This window comes from Ambystoma mexicanum, chromosome 5p (assembly GCF_040938575.1).
Source record: "Ambystoma mexicanum isolate Mex_15411 chromosome 5p, UKY_AmexF1_1, whole genome shotgun sequence".
Lineage (NCBI taxonomy): Eukaryota > Metazoa > Chordata > Amphibia > Caudata > Ambystomatidae > Ambystoma > Ambystoma mexicanum.
In genome coordinates this window covers 579682547-579707844 of record NC_090930.1, presented here as the reverse complement: position 1 = coordinate 579707844, position 25298 = coordinate 579682547, and positions in this window count along the sequence as shown.

The following is a 25298-nucleotide window of genomic DNA, read 5'->3' as shown; positions in this document are numbered from 1 at the left end:
GCCTGGTGGAGGCTGCCCCTGGTAGGCTGGGGGGTGGGGGTGGTGGGAGACATGGGTGGGGGCCTGGTGGAGGCTGCCCCTGGTGACTGGGGGGGTGGGGGTGGTGGGAGACATGGCTGGGGGCCTGCTGGCAGGTGCCCCACTGTGCTGGGGGGTGGGGAGGTGGGGAACATGAGTTGCGCATGGGTGGGGGCCTGCTGGCAGGTGCCCCACAGTGCTGGGGGGTGGGGGGTGGGGAACATGAGTTTGACATGGGTGGAGGCCTGCTGGCAGGTGCCCCACAGTGCTGGGGGGTGGTGGGGTGGGGAACATGAGTTGGACATGGGTGGGGGCCTGCTGGCAGGTGCCCCACAGTGCTGGGGGGTGTGGGTGCTGGGAGACATGGGTGGGGGCCTGGTGGAGGCTGCCCCTGGTGCCTGGGGGGTGGGGGTGGTGGGAGACATGGGTCGGGGCCTGTGGAGGGTGCCCCTGGTGGCTGGGGGTGCAGGGGGACATGCGTTGGTGTGCAGTAGTGCAAGTTGACATGTGGGTTGGCTGGGGGGCATGGCCATGGTGGATGGGGTGCCTGCAGGACATGTGCAGGGTAGGCCCCTGTGCTGTGAGCCACCTGCAGGGGCCGTGGAGGGTGTAGGGGGAACACCTGGGAGGGCCCACACGTGCAATTCACGTGTGGTGCTCCCCGCGCACCCCTGTAATATACCTACCCTGATGGAATCACGTGTCGAACTTCCCCCGCACCCCGAAATACACGCACCCTGATGGAATCGCGTGTGGAACTTCCCGCGCACCCCTGGAATACACGTACCCTGCTGATTTTGCGTGTGTAACTTCCCCTGCACCCTGAAATACACGTACCCTGCTGATATCGCGTGTGGAACTTCACGCGCACCCCTGAAATACACGTACCCTGCAGAAATTGCGTTTGTGACTTCCCCTGCACCCTGAAATACACGTACCCTGCTGATATCGCGTGTGGAACTTCACGCGCACCCCGAAATACACGTACCCTGATGGAATCGCGTGTGGAACTTCCCGCGCACCCCTGAGATACGCGTACCCTGCTCGCACTGGCCCAATCATGTGTGGAAATTCCCGCGCACCCCTGAAATACACGTACCCTGCTGATATCGCGTGTGGAACTTCACGCGCACCCCTGAAATACACGTACCCTGCAGAAATCGCGTGTGTGACTTCCCCTGCACCCTGAAATACACTTACCCTGCTGATATCGCGTGTGGAACTTCACGCGCACCCCCAAATACACGTACCCTGATGGAATCACGTGTGGAACTTCACGCGCACACTGAAATACACGTACCCTGATGGAATCGCATGTGGAACTTCCCGCGCACCCCTGAGATACGCGTACCCTGCTCGCACGGGCCCAATCGCGTGTGGAAATTCCCGCGCACCCCTGAAATACACGTACCCTGCTGGAATCACGTGTGTGACTTCCCCTGCACCCTGAAATATACGTACCCTGCTGATATCGCGTGTGGAACTTCACGCGCACCCCGAAATACACGTACTCTGATGGAATTGCGTGTGGAACTTCACGCGCACCCCGAAATACACGTACCCTGATGGAATCGCGTGTGGAACTTCACGCGCATCCCGAAATACACGTACCCTGATGGAATCGCGTGTGGAACTTCCCGCGCACCCCTGAGATACGCGTACCCTGCTCGCACAAGCACTATTGCTGTATGTTGCCACTTTTGTAATGCGCACGGACGCTACCGCCTGCCTTTGTGTGGCGGACGTGTTTGGGCTTGTGCGTGTCTTTCGCTGTGCGTGGCTTTGCCCTATTCGATTCCATGAATAAGTGTGGTTCGGGTGCGTGTGGGCGTTCCGTCTGCTTCCCTGCAGTACATCCCCAGTTACGCCCTTGTTTTCGCGAGTTGTTCCCCATTCCGCGCGTTACGCCCCGTGTTCTGCCCACTTTCTAGTGTATGCGCAGAGGTTGTGCGCTTTCACTGTGCGCGTCGCGCACGTCTTTCGGGATGTTGCAGTGACGTGTGCTCTATGCACGGGTTTGGCGCACATCCCGAGGAAGACACGCGCAGGGACTTCCATGAATCGCACGCGTGCGCCTGTTTTTTTCCGCTTGCGCCTGCTTGCGCCTGCTTGCGCTTGCTTGCGCGTAGATTTTCGGCGCATGTTTGTTCCATGAATCGGCCCCTGAATAACATTTTAAAACGAGACTTGTTGGGGGCACAATTCCATGTCCCTTTGTTGGATGCAAACTGTAGATTTTGTCATGTGGAACGATAAACGTGTATCCATCTTCTGGAAGATTCTATAGCTTTGAAGGAGATAAGGAATGGAACTGTTGATACATTTAAAGGGGAGAATAGACTGTTGGCATGTTGAAAATGGTTGAATATTTTACTGAGTGGTCGGTACACCTCACTTACAATAGCAGTGATGAAATATGTGTTATCTCTGAATAATTGTATATTTAATTGGATTAATTCTGATAATCTGGCTAGTTGGCAGAGGGTTTTTTATGTTATCTGCAGTAGCTTTTAACTATGATATGATGTTTGTTTAATGATTATTTTTTGGATTCAGTTGTATAGAAGTGTACGGTTATATGTGCTGTATTTCTATTGGGTGAAAGTATTTTAACTGTTTTTAAAAACAATATTTTAAAAAAATAAACACCTCACAAATATCCACTTTGGAAGCATGCACACCTCTCCCTGCCCCGCCAAAATGTCAAACTGTGAATTTGAGGTTATGTATAGATTTCTGAAGGAGGCTCGTTAACCCAGCATTCTTAAAAGTTACTGAATTGAGATGGCAAAACTATAAAAAATGTCATCTCGTTGCTACATCAATGATTAAGAGTAAAGAGTGTCAGAATGTATTAAATAAAAAACATTAATATGAATAGTAATGTTAATTGGTTAAATAGACAGAGCCATAGAATCAAATTTGCAGTGACTAAATCGTGGAGTCTTAAGTGCAACAGTCTTAGCATTATTAATGCAATTAATTTGACAATGAGTGGGAAAGGGATTCACATTGTATAGCGCGTGGTTAATACTAAAGGGCATATGCATTCTGCAGACAATGGTTCATACTTAGAATTACAGCTTAATAAATATTTTCATGAACGGTATACCTTGTTTATCTTAATAGATGCGCACAGTAGTTTTCACGCCGAGAACCACATTTGTGTTTTGCCTTTTTCACTGCTGAACGACATCAAGATAAACCTATCAGTACCAGCGTCCAAGGAGAGCCACATTTCTTACAGTGGACAGAGTGTGTAAAGAGTTTGATAGCGCATGTGTTCATATTAATTAATAGGCGTATCGTGCGATATGCAGCGTCAATTATACAAGATATGTACAGATCCGCTCAGGACGGATGAATGAGCTGCATGATGTTTGTAATTAGTGTGAACACCGTAGAGGACGATGCGCTCAAGCAGCCTGGGCGGCCATTGACTTCAGCCGTTTTCGGAAACACGCTTCTCACTCACAATTTGAAGGATGCTCGCGTTCATCAGCCTGATTGTCCAGACCCTACTGGTATCTGAAATCTGGAATCTGCAGTACTTTCTGAATATGCAAAGTCGTGATATTTAACAAAATGCAGACAATCCAAAATGTACAAACATGCCCTCTTTTATGCCGGAAAATATTGTGCTTTCAAAGACCACTGATTTGATGTCAAGACCTGGAAGCAAATGATCATGCTCATCTGTACACTTTACCTCTCGAGCAGCCGTATAACACATCACAACCATACATAATAAACAATATAAAAGAACTACAATTCCCATGAAAAAGAAGTGATTTTGTAGTTTATTGGTTCCTGTTTCACCTGACCCTATATATCCAATCACAGTCCTTAATCCAGTATAACATCCCCTGACTTCCTTCCATCTTTGCCTTAATACAAACAAGTGTTTTTTTAAATGCAGAATTGGGATTCAATCCTGCGTTGTGCTGGGTTGTCTTGCTTCGAAGACAAAGGGCCTCATTACAACTCAGGCGGTAAGGGGTTTACGGCGCCGTAAACAGCGCCGACCCTTACCGCCTGAGTACGAGGTCCCTTAGCGCCATGGCGGATTTAACACCTGCTTTTAGCAGGTGTTAAAATCCATGGCGCTAAGGGACCATGGAGTTAATTACGTCACCGTAATTTACGGTGGCGTAATTAACGCCTTCCCCACTCCCATTATGCCCTATGGGGCAAAAATGGGAATGGGGAAGGGTAAATGGGGATTGGGGACTTACCGCCCCGCCAAACTCGGAATGGGGCGGTAAGTCCGCCAACCACCATGGCGTAAACGTAGTTTACGCCATGGTGGTAAAGTCACGGCCCAGGCGGTAACTTACCGCCTGGGTCGTAATGATGCCCAAACACTTTGGGCCTCATTACACGGTAGGCGGTGAGCCATGGCGCTATTAGCACCATGGCTCATGCCGGTAAAATACCGGCACCGCCTTGGCGGAAAGGGGATTTACCGCCCCATTCCAAGGTTGGAGGGGCGGTAAACCCCCCTTCCGCCATTGCCCTTCCCCATTTCTGCCCCATAGGGCTCTATGGGAATGGGGAAGGCGCTAATTAGGGCACCGCAATTTTGCGGTGCCGTAATTAGCTCTGAGGTCCCTTAGCGGGTTGGATTTTAACGCCGCAAAGGGACCTCGTAGTAAGGCGGTAGGGATTTACCGGTACCCGTATTTTACCGGTAAATCTCTACCGCCATCCGTGTAATGAGGCCCTTTGTCCCATTGCCCTCCCAAGGAGGAAACAAGTGAAACTTTTTTTATTGTTATAAGTTGTGTGATCGCTGTGCAGTGTGCATGTGGCTATACAGTAGGGTGCAGCGAACGGCAGCGGGAAACAGCGTGGCAGATCACATCTGCAGTAAATTAAGTTGGGAACACGATCGGGCTGACAGTACCCAGGCGTTCGCGTAGAGCAGCGACAGGAGGCAGTAGCCTCACTCAAGTCACAGCAGGATGCAAAGGCAACCCTAGAGGTTCAGGCGCTCGTACTCACTTCCGTGAGAAGCAGCCATTTCTACACAGTGTGGGCAATTCTCCGGCCCGTGCATAACGTTGGTGGCAGCATAGGAAGAGATATGTATACCAGTGGCAGTGTGCACAATGCAGAACACTGTGTGGTGGATTGCTGTAACTGTCGACATACATGCACCATCTATTGGCAGCTGGAGCATCCCACATGTATACAGCAAACCCATCTGCTGTAAAGAGAATTCACAAAAGTACATACACAAGCTGTTATATATAAAACCAGGAGCAGCTTTGTTGCATGCAGGCGCAGTCCCAGGAAAAACTGATCTATATTATCCATAGACCCACCTAGCTGTGAAATAAAGGGTTGATAAACGGGGGCATCCCAAGTGAACTACATTATTTGGCATACGTGAACCATTAGAACAAGAATTATGAGCAGGAGAGAGATTTCAAGCGAGGACTCAGACGGCCCTCACATTAGTGGAGTCAGAATGAGTCAGACAGTTCAAAGGGTACTGAGTGCTGGCAGAGGCCCATCGAGCAGCAGCATGGGCATTATAAACAAGCTCTTGGCTTCCAATCAGGGAATGGAGGAATTGAGAGGCACATAGAGAAAAAGGGGGGGAGGGGGAAGAAAACATGCAGGGCACACAGCGTCCATACCCCACCCTCACCCTCCGGGGGTACCACAAAAAAGCATAGTGGCAAGAGTAGGGTGAGGTGACGGGGCAAGCATGGTCATGAGAGCTCAGATGAATCCACAGATGGAAGATGGCAGAGCAGCAATGAATCATCTGTCAGGAGCTCACAGGAGTCAGAGGTCGGAGGGCTCATCTTCCAGCTCTGTCAGAAAGCAAAGGCTGAAAGAAGCAGGCCATCAGCTGATGAGACACAAGGGGAGGAGTTCGACTTAATACACCTCAGGTCCTCAGAGTGTGAACCACTGAGTAACATTAAGGCCCATCTGAAAAGAGGCAGAGGGCTGAGTGCCCTAGCCCATGGTGCCGAAGGGGGTGGCAGAGAGCCCTGAAATAGATGAACACATTCTGACCTTCATAGGGAGGTACGGCAAGGATGTTAAGAGGCCATAGAGAGATCACGGAGAGCATGCCAGGACAAAACCCTGGATGCGGTTGGACCAATCAGGAAACTATGGCAGCTTGCAGAAGAGGCCAAGCAGGAAGAATTGATAAATCCTGATGTTGTGCAAGGTTGGGCGCAACAAGCAATTTTTTTATTTCGTTATGCCAATAGTGCCATTGCGACCGAGAGGAGATTGTCCTTTTTAGTGAAAATTGACTCTAGGAGAGCTGGCCACATCAGAAGCTCCTCGAAAAAGATTTTTGGCAGAAAGATTCTTGACAGGGCTGGCAGAAGCAGGGGCTGGTCGGCCAGCCAATACTCAAAATATGGTGCCCTCTGAAAAGCAGATGACCGGCGCGTCATCCCTTTCATTCCACCGAGAGGAAGAGGTAGAGGCAGAGGCTGGAGGTCCAATGGCAAACAACAACACGGTAACACAGGTAAGAGCCTTGCCCACAACACGAGAGTGCATGCTAGGCAGGGAAACATCCCACGTGGGGTGTGGTGGATAGCACAGTGTTTACACAACTGGAAAGAGGTATCCAGAGACTCCTGGGTATTGCAACTGGTGCAAGGTTTCCAACAAGAATTGTTTCAAGAGCCAGTGCATGCATATCCACAGAGACTGTTCAATCTTACCAAAGAAAACAAAACTGTATTAGACAATGAGATAGAGAATCTGTGGCAAATGAATGCCATCACACCAGCAGCATAAATGCAGGTAGGCTTCTTAAATTACATTTTTTTAGTAAGAGGCAGGCACAAAGTCAGACCAGTCATCAACCTCAGGGCGCTGAATTCCTTCTGATATACAGGCATTTCAAGATGGATGGAATCCCTCTGCTGAGGGAAATACTCCAGAAAGGGGACTGACTAGCCCAAGTAGACCTCACATATGTTTAACTGATGGTCCGCATAACTCAGAATCAGCATCATCTATTCCAGTTCCTCTGGAAGCACCAAAGATGTTTGATTACAAGTCTCCCATTCGGGCTGGCATCCTCTCCTTGGTGCTTTTCCAAGCTGATGCAGCCAGTGGATTGCCATATGAGGGAACAAGCCAACAGATTGATTATATACCTGGGTGACATATGTCTAATGTGCTAGGACAAGGAACTGCTCTTGAAACAGGTGAGGACAATGACCGACTTACTGCAACAGTTGGGGTGTCTGATCAACTGGGAGAAGTCAGAATTGCAGTGTTTCTGGGAGCCCTTTAGGCTCTCCTTTTCATACTCTTTAATTTTCCTTAACAACTATTTTTCTCAAGGTTAGGGGGATACGTGTTATACTTCTTAGCTTTTCCTTTTATGAGATCAGCACACACCAACCTGTGTTGAGTGATGAGGGCTTACCTTGTATACCCTTTCTCACGGCGTCCGTAACATTCCTGTTAATGTGACAGGCATACACTTATGGATAGTAGCAGTGGACATGTTCTACTGACATTTTAACACATTTTACCTGCAGGCAGTCACCACAGATGCAGATATGCACAGTTGGGTCACCACTGTCTACGATTTTACCAATTGATTTGTCTTCTTTTGTTTCTACTTTGATTCCTTTTGATGAATTGTATTCTTGATATGTTATCCCTGACTTGTACTATGTAGTACATGATGTGCTATACATTTTTGTAGATCCTTTTTCAATTCTTATGTGTATGTATGTTTTTGGCAGATGACATAAAGTCGAGTAAAAGATACTTGACTGAAATACTACCAAACCTTTCAGTACTACAGACTTATATTAAAAGTTGGGGCCTGTATACCAAGCAATAGTTTTATAAAGTCTTACCACAGGTGGACTTTAGGAAAACTCCCCTAACACTCTCCCACTTGCTGCCAAATATAGCAGTTTATTTCTCTCCCATTAAATTCACTTGCCCTAAGGAGAGCACTTAGTACTCTAGCTCCTTCCTTCCTTCCTTCCTTCCTTCCTTCCTTCCTTCCTTCCTTCCTTCCTTCCTTCCTTCCTTCCTTCCTTCCTTCCTTCCTTCCTTCCTTCCTTCCTTCCTTCCTTCCTTCCTTCCTTCCTTCCTTCCTTCCTTCCTTCCTTCCTTCCTTCCTTCCTTCCTTCCTTCCTTCCTTCCTTCCTTCCTTCCCAGTCGTGCTGAATAACAAGGAGCAAATACCTTGCTGTCTTTTCTGTGGCCTTTAAATATTGTAGCACATTGTCTGTTATCTCTTCTTTTAGATGGGCCATATTGTAGATAGTTAAGATGAGCCAAATCTAGATCCATGTGGTGAAACCAAGTAAGCCTTTGTAGCGAAAACAACTGGCATGGACTCCTATTGACAGGGAGTTATATAGGCTGGCTCTGTCCACGTGTGCCTGCGATCTTGCAAGAGTTTGCAAGAACGGCACAGGTCTCAGTAATTCCGTATGAGGTTTCTCCAGGGATTTCTACTGATGCAGAGTAGTGTTAAGAAAGATTTCATATTTGAATGTAATTTTCCCTCCATGTGGCAACCCCCAAACTTTTTGCTGCTGTTTTACACCCTGATCTAACCTTTGCCAGAGAAGCGCAGCCCTCCGCCGCACCCCTCTGGGCTTTCACTCAATATTTATGGGGAAACTGACATGCCCTTAAGACAGTAAGTACTGGGAGACTTGTTTCCCTTAGTCCTTTCCTCATGTTGCAGCTTTTGTGCAACATGTACCAAGACTGCAATGTAACTTACTTTACCGCACTCTTGGGTCTCTAGTCATTCCAAGGGCCCTAGAAACTCTCGCTGGACCTATTATGAACTGTGCAGGTGTGTCACGGACAGGACTGGTGGCAGCTATCATTTATCTTATGTTTTGAACCCTTTTTTGCCATATTATCCGCGCTTACCGCGTTTGGCACGAATAGGTGGCCTGGCTCCAAAATGGCCATGCCACGCAGTTCTTTGTCCTGTCCTTTGGCCATCTTGCCCCTTCACCTTCCCCAGGTTGAGCTGACCCGGGTCAGTCCTTATTTGGTCATGCACTTTCCCGCGAAACCCAATGCTTTTGCGGGCTTCTGCATGCCTTGTGTGTGTGCCTCCAGGATGTGGGCTGGGATGTCTGTTCCCAATACACATCATCGGTGCCAGAGAGTCCGGAGTATCCTGAATGCCTGGGACCACCGTGGTCTGTGATTGGTCCACGTATGGAGTGAGTGTTTGTGAGCAGACCTCCCTTTGGGTCCTCTCCGTTTTGGCGCGAAGGGAACTTTGGATAAGAGGAAGCCGAAAACACCACTACCATGTCGATCTCCTGAGTTCACACCGATCAAGGGATAAGGAGCCAAGTAGCCTGCAACAAGAAGCCGAGTCGAGGAACCGCTGGTAACCCGCTGGAAGGTTTGGCACCCTGAGCCTGCTGTCGTCATGCGAGACTCCTCTGCATCTGATCGTCCTAGAAGGTCTGTGAAGGCGCTTCGACCCATTGGTATAGTGGGATCAACTATTCTTGGCACCTTCACCAAACCCTGCAAGTAAGCCTCTTCGGAAGTGTCCCTGGGGCAACCAGTGGGCTGACCAGCTTACACGGGACATTTGCTCTGTCACTGCCGCCGTTTCGGGGAAGCCCTCGAAACTTGGCCTACTGCTAGCTCTGTGTCCACAGCACCATCACACCGAAGTGTGTACACTTGGCATTTCCAGGTCTGAAGTGAGGCGAGAGCGCCCGGACCAGAGTAAACGCGGTTGCCGTGTTGCCCTGCTGTGGTAACGACCTGTGCACGTTCGCTGCATTGGTGACCCCCTCGATCCTGAATCCTGCTACCGCGGAATCTACCTGGTGTCGAGACGTCCTGATTGTCGCCTCCGAACCTGCCAGCAACGTGAACTGAACTGGAGAAGTCTGGGTCTGCCTGCGTCGGGGACCTGTGAGTAGTCCATACCCCAACCGGTGGCCCCTAGTGCAGGAATCCATTTCTCTTCTACCGCTGTTGCGAAATAGCAGATCCATCCCACCCTCTCACCCTGCCTCTGCCCGCAAGTGGAGGTCTTGCTTGAGTAGAGGGGACTTGTTCTTCATCGCTTCATCCACCTTCCAGAACTGTCAGAGACCCTTGAAGAGACCCTATTTTGTCCATTGGCACAAGCGCGTGCATGTACTATTGAGCATAAGGCTCCTCTCTTCGTAGGGCTTGGACTGCCTCCTAGGTAGGTGTATTTCTGATGTTGAACTGGGTCTAACGATTACTTGCACTGCCTGTTTTCCTCCCCATCTAGGTGGTCTACATATCTCGTGCTTCTAACTTCTTAGACCCCTCGGTCGTGTATATACATTGTATTAATTGTGATGTGTTGGTTTACTCTAGTATTATTGTGATTCTTTGCTATGGTCGATGTTACAAAGGTCATGCAATAAATGTGTCTATATTTTTAATATAACACCTGGCTGGAGTAATTTGTAAGTGTCCTTGTTTTGTGCGCTCATTGAGGTCTTTCAGTCACCCTCACCCCTCTTGAGACTGTCTTGACCGCTGCCATCGCTACCCTGATTGGTCTGGTTTGTCCAGAGGTTACCCTGTTCCAAGAAACTAGGCTGGCCTTCTGAAACTCTGCCCCTCCAGGTCAGAGTTCAGAAATCCATCTTAACAAGTAGTCACAGTGGGAGAGGTGTTCTTGGGTAACCCAATACCTATATATATGTACCCTGTGCCCCCAATTCTACCCTCACTTTGCCAGTGAATTTGTCTGCCTTATAAGTCTGTCCCACAGGGACATGACTAATATGTTGAGGTTAATCTAATAGTGGTAACAGCCATCCTGACACCGAAACATATTCCCGATGAAGTTCACATAACTTTTTTGTACTTTTCTTCTCCCATGTTTTCAGTTGGGTGAAACCACATATTAACAATGCCAAAATATGTTGTTGATAAGTGTCTTGTTTCTTCCCAGACTCTGTTAAATGCTAAAGGCAGCATTTTATCAGAAGCACTCAATAATATGTTGATGTCACTGGAAAGCTTTGTTATTGCCCCATAACAGCATGTGTTATGCCAGTCTGTGACAAGGTCGCCCATAACAATCTAATAAAGACTATTTTGGATATTGCAGTTGAGAAGGGTTACAAGCACACACCCACTTTTTTATATGGAGAAACGTCATTTGATCAGGTAAACTGGGACTTCCTCTAAGCCACAATGTATGCAATGGGAATCCCAGGAGATTTGTGGATAAGATCAGGAGCATACCAATTATGCATTTGTCTCATTAGATGTATGTATGCTTGAGATATTATATTTATTTATTTGAATGTGTGTTTAGCGCTGCACCTACCAAGAGTGCCTCTTACATGGTTCATAGTTTGAAAAGGTGTGCATTGATTTGAGGAAGTTAAAACATGTTTTCAGGAAGTATAGAAAGATTAGGATAGACACGTGAGCAGTGGAGGAGGGCAGGACTATGTGTGGGGAAATAGGTATGTTTTGAGCCTCTTTCTGAAAGTGGTGATGTTGGATGCAGTAAAGAGGTAGGGTGTTCCATGCCCTGGGTGCGCAGTGTGTATATTCCTATTTTGTGTGCATGCGAGTTTGCACAGTGGAATGAGCAGATGGTGTTGTCTGGCTTGTATTGTGTTTCTGTGGGTGATGGGTTTGAGATTGTCATGAAGGTAAGATGGAGTTTTGAGGTGGATGGCTTTGACTACAATGCAGAGTCCTTTGAAGGCAATGGAGTATGCAGAGCCAGTGGAGCTTGTCAAGAGCAGGGGTGCTGTGTGAATGTTTGGGTAGGTGGAGGATGAGTCCGGCTGTTGTGTTTTGTATGGCTTTTATGGAGGCAAGGGTGCTGTTATGGAGTCCAATGAGTAGAGTATTTCCATATTCAAGCTCAGAGATAAGCAATGATTGGACTGCAGTGTGGAAGTTGTCAGATGGAAGGTTATGTCTGGTATTGCCTAGGTGTAGTTATAGATTGTTTTGGTGGAAACAGCTATGTGGTGTGTGAAGGGAAGGTGGGACTCAAAGGTAAAGCCCAGGGATTTCACAGGTGTGCAGAGGGATATGTGTGGATTGTCAGTGGTGAGTTCTTGGATCTAGGGAGTGAGGTCGAGTTTATGACTGTGGGGCGGAAGAGGAGGTATTCCCTTTTGGAAGGGGTATGTTTGAGGAAGGTGGCGGCCTTCCAGTGGGTAATGGTGAAGAGACAGGTTTTGTGGGGGTGGATTTGTGAAGGGGGTGATATTTGGAAGTATATTTATGTGTCCTCTACATATCGGTGGAAATTGACATTGAAAGGTCTGCCATAGGGATCCAACATGTAGGTTCAAGAGGATTGGAGATTGGCAGATTTAGGACCTGATTGAAAATGGGGCATGGAGACAAATTGTGTCCTGTCAGTGGGAACGGTAGGGGTTATGGTGCCCGAGAGATTCATCCTGTGGGCTACGATGTCTAGTAGAATAGTGTGCTCAAGGCTGTTGATTGCTGCAGAGAGGTCTAGGAGTACGAGTAGTGTTGTATGTTCTTTGCCTGTGATTTTGAAGAGGTTGTTGAAGATGTGAACAGTAGCAGTCTCAGTGCTGTGTCAAGGTGGAAAGCCAGTTTGGATGGGTTGTGTGGGTTGTTTTTGGTGTTATTGCAGTTGGTTAGGGACAAAGCATTCCATGATTCTGGCAAGCTTTGGTAGGATAGTAATGGGACGACATAGTGTTTTTTGAGGAGGGGTGGGAATTGTCCAGTTGTGAATGTAGCAGGGATAGTATGATGTGAGGGACAGGAGTTGATGATGTTGAGCCAGTGGGGAGCTTGGGTGGTGATTAAACTGGATGCAGCTTGATATGGGCATGCACTACCCATGAAGTGTTCATGTTTTGTTTTTGCAGTGAGGGTGATGAGGGTGTCAGTGTTAATGAGGTGGAAGGTGTCCCATGCAGTGGAATGTTTGTGAGAGTGGGGTGTGAATCGGAGGGCTATTGGGAGGGATGTCCTGGTGTTGTGTATTTTGGAGTTGAAGTACTTCATGGGGGAGTTGCATACTGGAGTGGATGGGGTGTGGAAGGTGGGGATTGTGGTTCAGCGTGGAACTTTATGATGTTGAATAGTGTCTGGCCATGATTGGTAGCAGTTTAGTGTTCTTGGAGGTAATGGCTGGCTAGGCATTACCAATGGCTGTTTTATATTTGTTGCAGCTGTATCTGAGGTGTGTCCTGGTTGAGGGGCATGGGTTCTTTTGTCAGGCTCTGTCTAGCCATCTGACTTCCTGCTCGATAGAGGAGTGGGAACCATTGATCCATGGTTTGTGGTGGCTGTGGACATTGTTTTGCAATTTGAGGGGTGCAAGTTTGTCGAGTTCAAATGTGATGATGGTGTTGTATTGGTGGAGTTGGATGGAGGGGTGTGCCTGTGGAGGAATGGACTGGTATGACTGATGCTAAGGCTATGTCTGTAATGTACTTGGTTGGTCTGGCTAGAATGTGAGGGAAAGGTTTGGTAGGTGGTGGGATTTTGTGTGGTAGTGTGAGCCTGTAGGGGATAGCAAAGTGATTAGACCATAGTACTCATTATTTTTGTTTGCAATCAAAAGGTCCAAGGTGTTGCCAGCAATGTGTATGGGATAGGTGATGAATTATGTGAGGTCATAAGGGGTGAGTGGAACAAGGATAGTATTTAGTATGGAATTAGTGTCTGTTAGGGAATTACCAAGGTTGATGTTGCCAAGGTAGATGTTTTTGCAGTGGAAGGTGTGGTTGTGATCAATGAAGTCAGTCCAGTCGGTGTGGATTTTGGAGTTGTATTTTGGGGGAGAAAGGTGGGTGTGGGTTTGATGGAGGTGCTCAAGTGAGAGAGAGTGCATCAAAAGATGTGCAAGGATGGTGTGTGGGAAACGATCTGTGTGGTCGGGTATGAGCCATCTTTCTGTAAGGAAGAGTATCTCTGAGGAGTGTGTGGTAATGAGTTGTTAATCTCGCTCGTGTGTGAGCACGTGCATAGTGGCAGTTGAAAAGAGTGCATGTGTATTTAACTAGTTGTTTTAGGGGAGTGTTGTTTGATTTGGATGTTTGTGTGTTTTATTCAAGGCATTTTATTCTGGCAACCAGTCATCAACAGGTGCTGACAGGGACCACAGAATGATACATATATAGCAGCAACCCTTATCTCTGTCCTCCTTTTGCTCTAGACACCCGTGTGAATGAACGCCTAAAGGACAGTGCTTATATACCTAAAGTAACCCGGAAGTAACTTTGTCAGAGGTCAGGAGCGCAGGCCATAGATTTATCCTGTATGCTTCTTGCAGGTTCCCTGACCTCTGGAGGCAGATTGAATGAGAGCCTCTAGTGCTGTTGTGATGACCTCTGTGTGGCACTCAGCCCAGTTGAAGCCCCTTTTGGAGGTGGAAAGACCTCTCAAAGATGATGGTTTTGTTGTCCGAGGTCACCTGAGCAACCTGTAGATTTATCAAGTGTGTGTCTTGTAGGTCCCCTGGCCTCTAAAGGCAGCCTCAGGCAGATGGAATGAGTACCTCTGGTGCAGTTGAGATACACTCTCTGTTGCTCACAGCCCAGTTGAAGCACCTTTTGGAGGTGGAAATAGCTATAAAAGATGGCATTCTTTGGGGGTCAGAGGTCACCCAAGTAGCCCATAGATCGATACTGGATAAGTCTAATATGTCCGATGACTTCGGCAGGCAGCCTCAGGTAAATGGAATGCGTGCCTCTGGTGCTGTTTTTATGCACTAAGATCCAGAGATATTTCTGCTCAAGAGATGTACACCACAGGGATGCAGTTTATACCTGCTGCTATTTTTTCTGTGCTGCTCACCAGAGATTTCACTTGGATCAGCTAACTATCCCTGTGGTTGAAGGAATCTCTCTTCCAAGTAAACTGTGTTAGTTATGGATGCTGTTTTCTCTGGTGATCATGTAGCTGCCACTCCATGTTCTTTGGAGATAGCATGTCGTTTTTCAGAGATTTGAGGGTACAGTCTGCATGTCACCATGATTGAACAATGGTACATAAAACACCAGATCATGAATGTTTACGCACAATGTTTGCTCGCTACATATTTGTAGTAATCTTCATGGACCTCTGTGAGATACCAAATGGAGATCTTTCAATGTTTTTGAATAACAAAAAGTAGAGGACTGGAATAATCTCCCTCTGTCAGTTATTGTGTATAGAGTGTTAAAGTGGTTACGATGGGCCAGGAGGATAGCTCAGTGGCAACACGTTTGTCAATGAAGCGAGACAATGCAGAACAACACAGGTTTGAATTGCAGTCTTGCGTTTAGAGACTGGTCTTTGGTTTGAATTATTAGTCCCCCTTAGTTTCTCCACACCTGGACAGCATGCTCACTGTCGGCAGAAATAATAGCAGCAATCCAACGTGTTATACTTGGCATCTCATTACTTGCACACAAAAAAAGTGCAGAGAAACTGCGCCATCATTTAAATAAAAAATCTATATTATTAATAAAAAAAAAATCTTTAACCATGTCCACACAGTAGAACCCTTTGGCTCAAATCCAGTTACAGAGTTATAGAATCTTTTAATTCCATTTGTTCTGTAACACCGATCCGGCTAATTTCGTGTGGATTCGATCTACACACGGCTCTACACTTGTGTGCGAATATATATTCTTTTCTCACCAATTAATGTCACGGTCTCAAGTCAGACTCTGAGAACGAGTCAGGAGCATCAACAGGATGCACCAATGAGGAACTGAAATAGGGACTTTCTGACATCATGGGTTTTACTTTTTAACCGTATCCCAACCTATTTGTGTTCTCGTATCACACAGGCTACGAACTAGCATCAGTAGCTCACCTACAGTTAAGATTAGCCCAAGGAGCACCACTGGGCGTCCAATCTGGGTCCGTTCAATTGCCAACGGAACAAGAGACGAACACGTCCGTGCAGAATGGGACGGCACTATACTATCCCATCAATAATGCGCAGTTACACGCACTAGGAGTGTTAAGCTTTACAATCCTTAATGATATGTAAACGCTCAATAAACACCAGGATGGACGTCTAAAGAAGTGACACGTTTTGTTCCCCTGTGTCTCCTATAGGCTAAACAGCCAGCTGCATTTGGTTTGGTGTTATACTGCAACTACACAGGATTTAAGACCGCGAAATCCGAGGGATTATACTTCAGAGCGCCTCGGGATCTTGTTCTATTTAAGTAAGTGGTGAACTATACACCAAGTTTAAAACACGCTCATGTAAATGTATAATTTGGCCATCTCATTTATCCTTTTTTTTTTCCAGATAAGATGGTGACAGTACTTTGGGCATCTAGTCTATCCCTTTATAGAGCAGACAACAATATGAAATGTCACTGTCATCATTTTGACCACTACAGTGGTGTACCTACCAGTTAGGGATGGTGCATTATTTCTCTGACCAATATTTGAAGAATAGGTCATTTTAATGTTTATTCAATTCTATATGCAGAGAATGAATAATCAGGGCATCCTTTATTTATACCCTGATCTGTTCCCTTTTCAGGTATGGAGTCCTTTTTTGCTGTTGAGTCTCAAACGAATCTTGGACCACTTACAGGACTTGTACATTTTGGACAACCCATTTGCATGAATTTGTGCGCTAAGCCTATGTAATTGCAATTCGGCTTTCTTGTTCATTTTTGCTTGTTGAACTCGCAATAATCAATTGTGTATAACACTAGAAGAACTGTACCCTGTTAAAATACCACCATTAGGTTATAATTGGTTTGGTAGACGGCGGACTACCCCTGATGAATTTCTGTTTACCCTACTTACACACACGATCAGAAAGAAACATGTTGGGAATGTGATGAAAGAATGAGTATGCCTGAATTAGAATTGGAATGAGTGTAGTGTGCGATTAAGTTTATTTTGGTTACACTTGCACAACACTACCCCGGTGTGATCCCAATCTCGAATCACTTCTGGTTTACACACAACCTGGTATTATTTGATATATTTTGTGTTTTTTTGTGTATTCTGCTGGTTTACCACCTAATTCTTAGGGGTACATGTTATTTGCATTTGCACTTTATTCCAGTTGTCTGGGCAATGCGGTTTTTAACATTTGTTGACTTTGTGAACACATTTTTAGCTTTGCTGAGCATACAATTAATAAATGACATATATTTTCGCAAATCCGTTTGGAATCTGATTTGGAAGTGTTGATTGATGCTGTAGGCATCGGGACACATATTGAGAAGGGAACAAATAAGCCCCTTGGCACTGTTTTGTTTGTTGTTCTAGGCTTCGCCTAAAATTATTGAGGATGTGCTAAGAAGAGGGCTAATAATCCTCTTACCTCTCTTAAGGTGTCTTTTGTATCAAATTGGGATGAGCCAATTCAAACTAAATCAAGCATATACTGACTCGGCTCTTTATGACTCTCGAACCATATTGATGAATGCTTGAATAAGTCCATCTGATTTCAGCGTTTTCCTCATAGGTTTGAACCTACATTCTAGTAAAGCAATTTAAGGCTCAACCAACCCTATTATAAATCATTTGCGGAGATGGTATTTTCATGTGAAGGTGCACTTTTTCAATGGGTTTGTTGGATACATAGTTATATATATAAAAAACGAAGTGGTATTCTTTCACACACTGCTTGTGAACAAAAAATGATGCTACTTCCTTCGGTGATTATGTGGATTATGTGCATTTAACAGCAATATTCACGTCGAACATTTAATTTGTTCAAACAATTGAGAAGTGTAATACATGAAAACTGTGTCTTGGAGAGTCCTGATAATTTTCAATATTACATTAAGAAAAAAGAAACAATGTCCTGGTAAACCACTAAACCTAATAATGTATTTATATATGAATACAACCAACACCTTCAAATGAAAACACAGGGTGCATGTATTTTTTCAATGAATCTATAATGGTAATTAAAACTAATGATCACAAATAAATGCTGTTTTATAAGTTCCAATTGTTACACTCATCCCATTGTAACCATAATGTTGAGTAGGACGTGCTTCTGTGGCACTCTTTCTGAAATTAATAGTTCCATAGTATCTAATGAGCAGAAATAAATAAAAGTTACTATTGTCAAACATGTTGAGTAGGCATGACCAACATTTTCCTGTAGTACCTGCTTTTGGTTGATTCGAGTTAAAGAGATATAACAAGTTGTATAGGGGGCTGGGCTATAAAGGGGCATATCTGTTTGGGATTTATTTTCAGTCACAGGCAATTTGAGAGGGCAGACATGTGTTGCTGGAGACAGGCTTAGGAAGTTTATGGATAGGTTTTTATTTGTATTTTTTTTGTTGCATTTAATTCAGTGCACAAAGCCCAGAGGCATCTAAGCACTAGTTCCAGAAAGTGCAAGGTACATTGGTGCAGTGCTAACATATGCATATGGTTACAGACGTAAAATGGTGTGTGTACACAGACTGGCAAAACCTCACCTCATGTTACAGGGGACTACATCAGGCAGCATATGAGTCAAATAGGTATGATTACACAGACTGGCAAAGCCACACCTCATGTTACAGGGGGCTACATCAGGGAGCAAATTAGTCCAATAGGTACGATTACACAGACTGGCAAAGCCACCCCTCATGTTACAGGGGGCTAGATCAGGTAGCAAATGAGTCATATATGTTTGATTACACAGACTGGCAAAGCCACCCCTCATGTTACAGGGGGCTACATCAGACAACATATGAGTCAAATAGGTACTATTACATAGACTGGCAAAGCCACACCTCATGTTACAGGGGGCTATATCATGCAGCATATGAATCCAATAGGTACAATTACACAGCCTGGCAAAGCTGCACCTCATGTTACAGGGGGCTACATCAGGCAGCATATGAGTCAAACAGGTACAATTACATAGACTGGCAAAGCCACCCCTCATGTTACAAGGGGCTACCTCAGGCAGCATATGAGTCAAATAGGTATGATTACACAGACTGGCAAAGCTATACCTCAAATTGCAGGAGGCTACATCAGGCAGCATATGAGTCCAATAGGTATGCTTACACAGACAGGCAAAGCCACCCTCATGTTACAGGGGGTTACATCTGGCGACATATGAGTCAAATAGGTATGAATACACAGACTGGCATAACCACACCTCATGGAGTGAGGGGCAGCATCCATCAGGCTGCCACACAGTAAGGGCTCCGCAGGTAAGTTAGTAATAAGCAGTGAGCATGGAGGGAAGGTCTCACCCACATGAGGAGGAGTCAAAGGCACTCTAAAGCACAACAACAAAAATGGCTGCACAGGTGTGAAAGCACCTACTTTCGATTTTCTAAACAAGGCACTCTAAAGGACACAAACGAAAATGGCTGCACAGGTGTGAAAGCACCTAGATTCAATTTACTAAACAAAGTACATAAGGCATGCATAACATGGTGGTGATGTTGATTGTGAACAGATAGCTATCGAACGCCGTAGGGGAAAAAGCACACAGCAGTAAAAGAAGGGTTAGCTTCCAAGAAAAGAGGATGGAGCGTTGTGCCTCATGGCTGCTTACCAAGGTAAGCGGAAGTTCTATGGATCCATCAGTGTGAAAAAGTTGTATGGAGTGGTGCTCTGTCACGCTCCGACTAGCTCAGACAGGGGACTTAACACTGGGCCAGGGAGGAAGCCGGTGATTGCATGCTGGCATTGGTCTCCTTCTGTTGTAAAACATCTGGAGTCCAATCACACGGCATCCCTCCGATTAAGATTAGCTGTTTCTCGTTGCCAAGCGGGTGGCTATGATGGAAAGGAGTCCCCCACCGGCAACGCGCACCCGGAGGTGCTGCATGCAGCATCCCCAGGAGGCAAAGGGGGGAATCCCTCACGGAAACACAAAGGGCCTCATCACGAGTTGGGCGGTAACGCCAGCGCTAATTGCGCTGGCGTTATTAGCCCTACCGCCAAACCCACCAGCGCTATTAGCGCCGGATCACGGGTTTGGCAAATCCCCATTCCCCATTGAGCCCATTCGGGAATGCCCCATTCCCCATTGGGCTCAATGGGGAAATTTCACAATTTTACCCCCGGTGGATTTCCTGCTGGCGGTAAACGCGCCGAAAATTGGCAAAATCTTGGCGGATTTCCCCCCAGCTCAGAGCTGGGGGGAAAATCAGCCAAAGCCATGATTTGGCAGACCCTTAGATCTGGCAGTAACAGTGCTACTGCCGGATTTAAGCACTACCACCAAACTCATGATGCGGCCCAAAGTACTTACGTACTGGGCCAGGGAAGGGGGCCATTGATCGCCTGCCGGCATCGGTCTCCTTCTGTTGTAAAACTGCTGGCGTCCAATCATGCAGTCTCCCTCTGGGTGCACGGCCACAAAGATCAGCTTTTCAAATTTATATGGATAATAATGATCTAATAATCAACACAAAAAAGTCCAAAATCAAATTAATTGGTGGGATAAAAGAGAGGCAAAACGAAAGACTTCAAATAGAGGATAGGTTCCCAGACATTGGAAACCATGAAAGAAATTTGCTACCTGGGAATACTGTTCAATCCATCGATCTCTGAAGAAAACTGAAAAAACAAATCTGATGACAAAATTTCAAATGTTGTGCTCCCAAGCTAAAATCATAAATGCCTGCTTTGGAAAATTCTCGATGATACTAGTAAGGATGTTCTACATCCAAAAAGTCAATTTTGACATACGGAGGAGAAGCCGTTTGAACTTAAGCTGGAAAAAATTCTGACAAGAGAAGGTATAGGTAAAAGCGGGGAAATACTGAATAAATGGAAGGAATTGTGGTGTGCGTACTTAGACGACATCGATTCAAACACAACTGAACTAATAGAAAACCCCTAAAGAGTCAAAATAAAATTAAAAGATCATGACTGGATAAAAACAAGAAAAATTAAACTATCACATGAAGCAACTAAAAATGTGGAGAACGCCAATCGGAAAAGAGATACCGTACCAGATTACCAACGACATTTTCCAAGTAAATTGCATAGATTTAAACTTCTCTAGATTCGAATAGATGTATTACCAACAAATGGCTACGTACACATTAGAGGACGGCGTGGAGTAAACAATGGAGACTGACGCTTTTGTAACAAAAGAGACATTCTCGATTCAGTAAAACATTTTCTCCTAGAATGTGAAGCAGTCTCAACAGAAAGAGATAAAGTACTCTCACAATACTTAAGGCTCTTTACAATACAGGAAACAGGAAACAATACAAGACTAACGTGTGCAGGAATAGACTTTATTGAGAAAATACTGAGAGATCGTGACTGAAATGAAGATACAAAGAAATAGACTCAAGGACTCATTAATACATGACAATTGATGAATTATTTTTTAATTAAGATGAATTGGAGTGGAATATAACTTGTGTAAAAAGTTTTAATGAACTAAACTAAATCACAATAAAAAAAAAGAAGCTGTTTCAGGTTGCAGCACAGGTGGCCATGATGGAAAGGAGGCCCCCGCCGGCAACGTGCACCTGGAGAAACCGCATGCAGCATCTCCAGGAGGCAAAGAGTGGAAAGAATACCTTGAGGCACAGAAAGCACTTAAGTACTGTCCCACACAGAGGGCCAGCAATTGCCTGTCGGCACTGATCTCCTTCTGTTGTAAAACTGCTGGCATCTAATCACGAGGTCTCCTTCTGGGTGCACGCCAACAGAGATCAGCCGATTTTGGTTTATACACTGAAGTAGAAATACAGCAATATGTGACCTTTTAATAGGAATAAAGAGGGGGGGGGGCAGAGAGTGACTAGGACTCAGAGAGCCAGATATAGGGTAGTTTTGTTTATGCTGTGAGACACATTCACTGGTTTGAAGTTTGTGAACCCCAAAAGTGCTATCTGGTGAGTCCAGGGAGTGGGAATAGCTCAGAGTGTATTAATGATGAATGTGCAATTTGGTGTTACATATGAGGAGTACCAACAGGAACATCCATTAGGGCAGTTTATACAAGACTCAGACTTGTATGATTTCTGTGAGAGAAAGCAGGGCATCAGGAGGGCAAGGTGAATCCATTCAGTTCTCTTCTCTTAATGTGAGCAAGTGACACATGTTCCTTTGGTTGATACTTGGGATGAGGAAGACGAGTAGCCAATAATCACTGAGAGCTGCTTTAGCTACTCTCCTGTGCATGTGATTTTTGTATCAGAGTGTTAAATAGATTCAGGAACATGTGATACACCATTCAGTGTCCATCTCCGCAAGTGAATGAACATGACACATGCTATTGGGTGACATTTTAGAGGAAGGGCAGGGAATCCCTGAGGCAACTTTCACGAGACTCATAGTCACCTTATATTTGTGTAAAAATGACACAGAGATTTAAATGAAAGAAGTGAATGAATGATACATTCATGATACACTTGCACTCAGAAACAGTTGTGTACAAGCACGATACAAATAAAATATCAATTCAATATCATTAGACATTGGGAGAAACTTTTAGGCAGAGGTGCAAGAAAAGCAGAGAATCCTGTAATGCATTTTCTGGGGTATTTATACTTCCGTGTTTTCCCGAATTTTTGTGGAGCAATAGCAGAGACTCAGGAAGGTGATATAACATTGCACATCTGTGGTCAAAGCCATGTATGGCATTGGTAAACAGTTGGGATTAAGAGCAGGGATTACTGAGGGCACTTTTTGCAAGTTTTGTGTCTTTGTGATTTTTTTGGGAGAAAGCAGCGTTTCCGGAATGTGGGAGGACATTTCAGTATAAGTCTATTTAAGGGACTGAATGACACATCTGCTAGAAGATGGCACTTGGGAAACGGGACAAGATGAGCAGTGGCATCACGTAGAACAGTTTCATGAAGGGGGAGATACCATTAAATTATGTTCTCATGGAGTGAAGGAGGCACATTCCAATGGTAACATTTGGGAGAAAGAGAAGGGGGATCAATGAATCACTGAATGCACCATGTGCTTCTCTCACATTCCCATGGTTTGTGTGGGCTAAACTAGCAGATATTCATTGACTTGAAAAATACCTTCTAGGAGTGCATATATCTTAAAGTGAGTCACCAAGTCACATTCTGTTTGGTAACACTTGGAAGGAGTAATATTAGGACCAAATATGTATTTGAAACAAACAGCCTGTGTCACACACTAGAGCAATTTCTGTTGGAGAGTATAGCAGAGATTCATGGAGGAAAAATATTCTATTCAGTGCCCATCTCTTGAAATTAGTGAACACAACTTGTGCCATGAGGTGCAACTTTGGAGGAGGAGCTGGAAGAGCAGAACATCAATGACAGCTTCTGTGAGATATCGTCTTAAGTGATATGTGTTATGGGAAGTAGCAGAGTTCCAGTGGAGTTGTTATTCCATTCTTTGAGTGTGAGTGAGCAGCATATTTCAACAAAATGCCTGCCGCATATTCATGAGGAGGGGAAGAAGTTGCTAGTGATCCTTTTACAACCACAGACACACATGCAGTGTAGATACTGGACATGCACATGATCAATTTAAGTGCATCCATAGGTATTGCATCATAGTGATCATCCATTTTAAGGAAAAGAGGAGGTTGCACTTTCAGATCCATTCAATACCTTAGAGGCAAAAGAAGAAGGGATGTGGATATAGTCAAATAATAACAAGGAAGAACAAGACATAGTAGTAGCTGAAACACAGCAGTAATTTCCTCTATCTATGACACCCAAATTAACTGATAAGCCAGAGAATAAAGATGATGATAAGGACGACGAAGAAGACAAAGAATAAAATCCATCATATTCCAGCCAGAATTGTGTATTGCTGCTTGAAATGTTTCATTCTGAGTAGGATGAGTTTAAAACTACTGATACAACGTTTAGGAAGTAATAGAAGCTTGCCCCCACACCTGTGTACAATCTATTTGAGAAAAAGTACATAACATCATCACAACCACCACCGCCAGCATCATTTTGCACGAATTAGCCCAGCCTCTGAGAAACTAAGAAATATGGCAGCAGTTCACACATAATAAACTGCAACCAAATCTGCCCATTTTCATACAGGTTGCTGAGAGAAAGCAGGGATCAACTTCCACACACCTGCATCACATGTCCTTATAGAGTACATGCACCAACTCCAGTACATAAACGGGTATTGCACCATATAACATTGAACATCTACAAAACGGACAAATTGATTATGATCAAGACAAAAAATGTGATCCCCAGATTCCAATGGTTTGGATTGTGCATTGTTACTGGAAATCATGTATACTAAGGAGGATGATATTGATACCACAGATACCAAGGATTGTGTACAAATAAAAGCTCACCCCCTAACTGTATACAATCTATATGAGAATAAAAAACTTCCTGTGGCAGATCAGAGAGTATATCACATCATTATCACTGCTGTGGCCAGCATGATCTTGTCCAGAAAAGCTCACCCTGTCATGTTGGCTCACAGTAAAAATGAAATGTGGGACAGTACTTCGCACAGAATAAACAGCAACACACTCTGTCCACTGTTGAAAAATGAAGTGTCCATGCAAATCAGGGATCAACATGCATACAACAACTGGTCAGTCCCAAATGGGAAACAATGAAAGATTTTAGGTGCAGCCATTCAATTAACACCACACAAACATCATGATTCTCTCCAGGCTGGACTATTACATCAGCTTCTTCCTCAATCTGCCTCTTTGCTCGCTCTGCCCTCTCCAACTAATCTAGAATAGGACTGCAAGATTATCCTTGGCCTCAAGCCCACGCACCACATCTCTCCAGCCCTAGAATCTCTCCACTGGCTCCTGGTGGCTGCAAGTATCAAATTCAAAACCCTCTGCATCATCCACAAGGCTTTTCTGGGCCTGGGACTGCGCTACATCCAACACTCCCCCCCTAAATACCTCCCTGCCAGAGCCCTTTGGTCCACTAGCTCTAACTCTCTGTGGGTCAAACGTTTCTCCAAGCAGAGAGTAAGGGTAAATCCCTTTCCTTGGCAGGAGCTTCCATCTGGAATGGCCTCCCTGCCCTTCTCAGACTTTAGCCGGATCTCCTTAAGTTCCGGAAACTCCTCAAGACATACCTCTTCTCCTCCTCCTTCCCTATGCTGCTCCCCTACTAACACCCTCTGGCTGCTATGACTGGCTACCTGGTCCCTCCTGAGTCCTACAGGGACCAGGCACTCCTCCTACCAGTCTTGCGCAGCAGTAGCATAACACAAGATCTGGGCCCCCCCCTGTGAGCCATGCTGAGGGCCCCCCGAAGCTCAGCAACAAATCACGGGTTGCGCCACACTCTGGGCCGGCCTAGATTACTACTTTTTCGCAATATGCACAAACTGCACTAGGAGAAAGATATAAATATGTATTTTAATGCAATGTACAG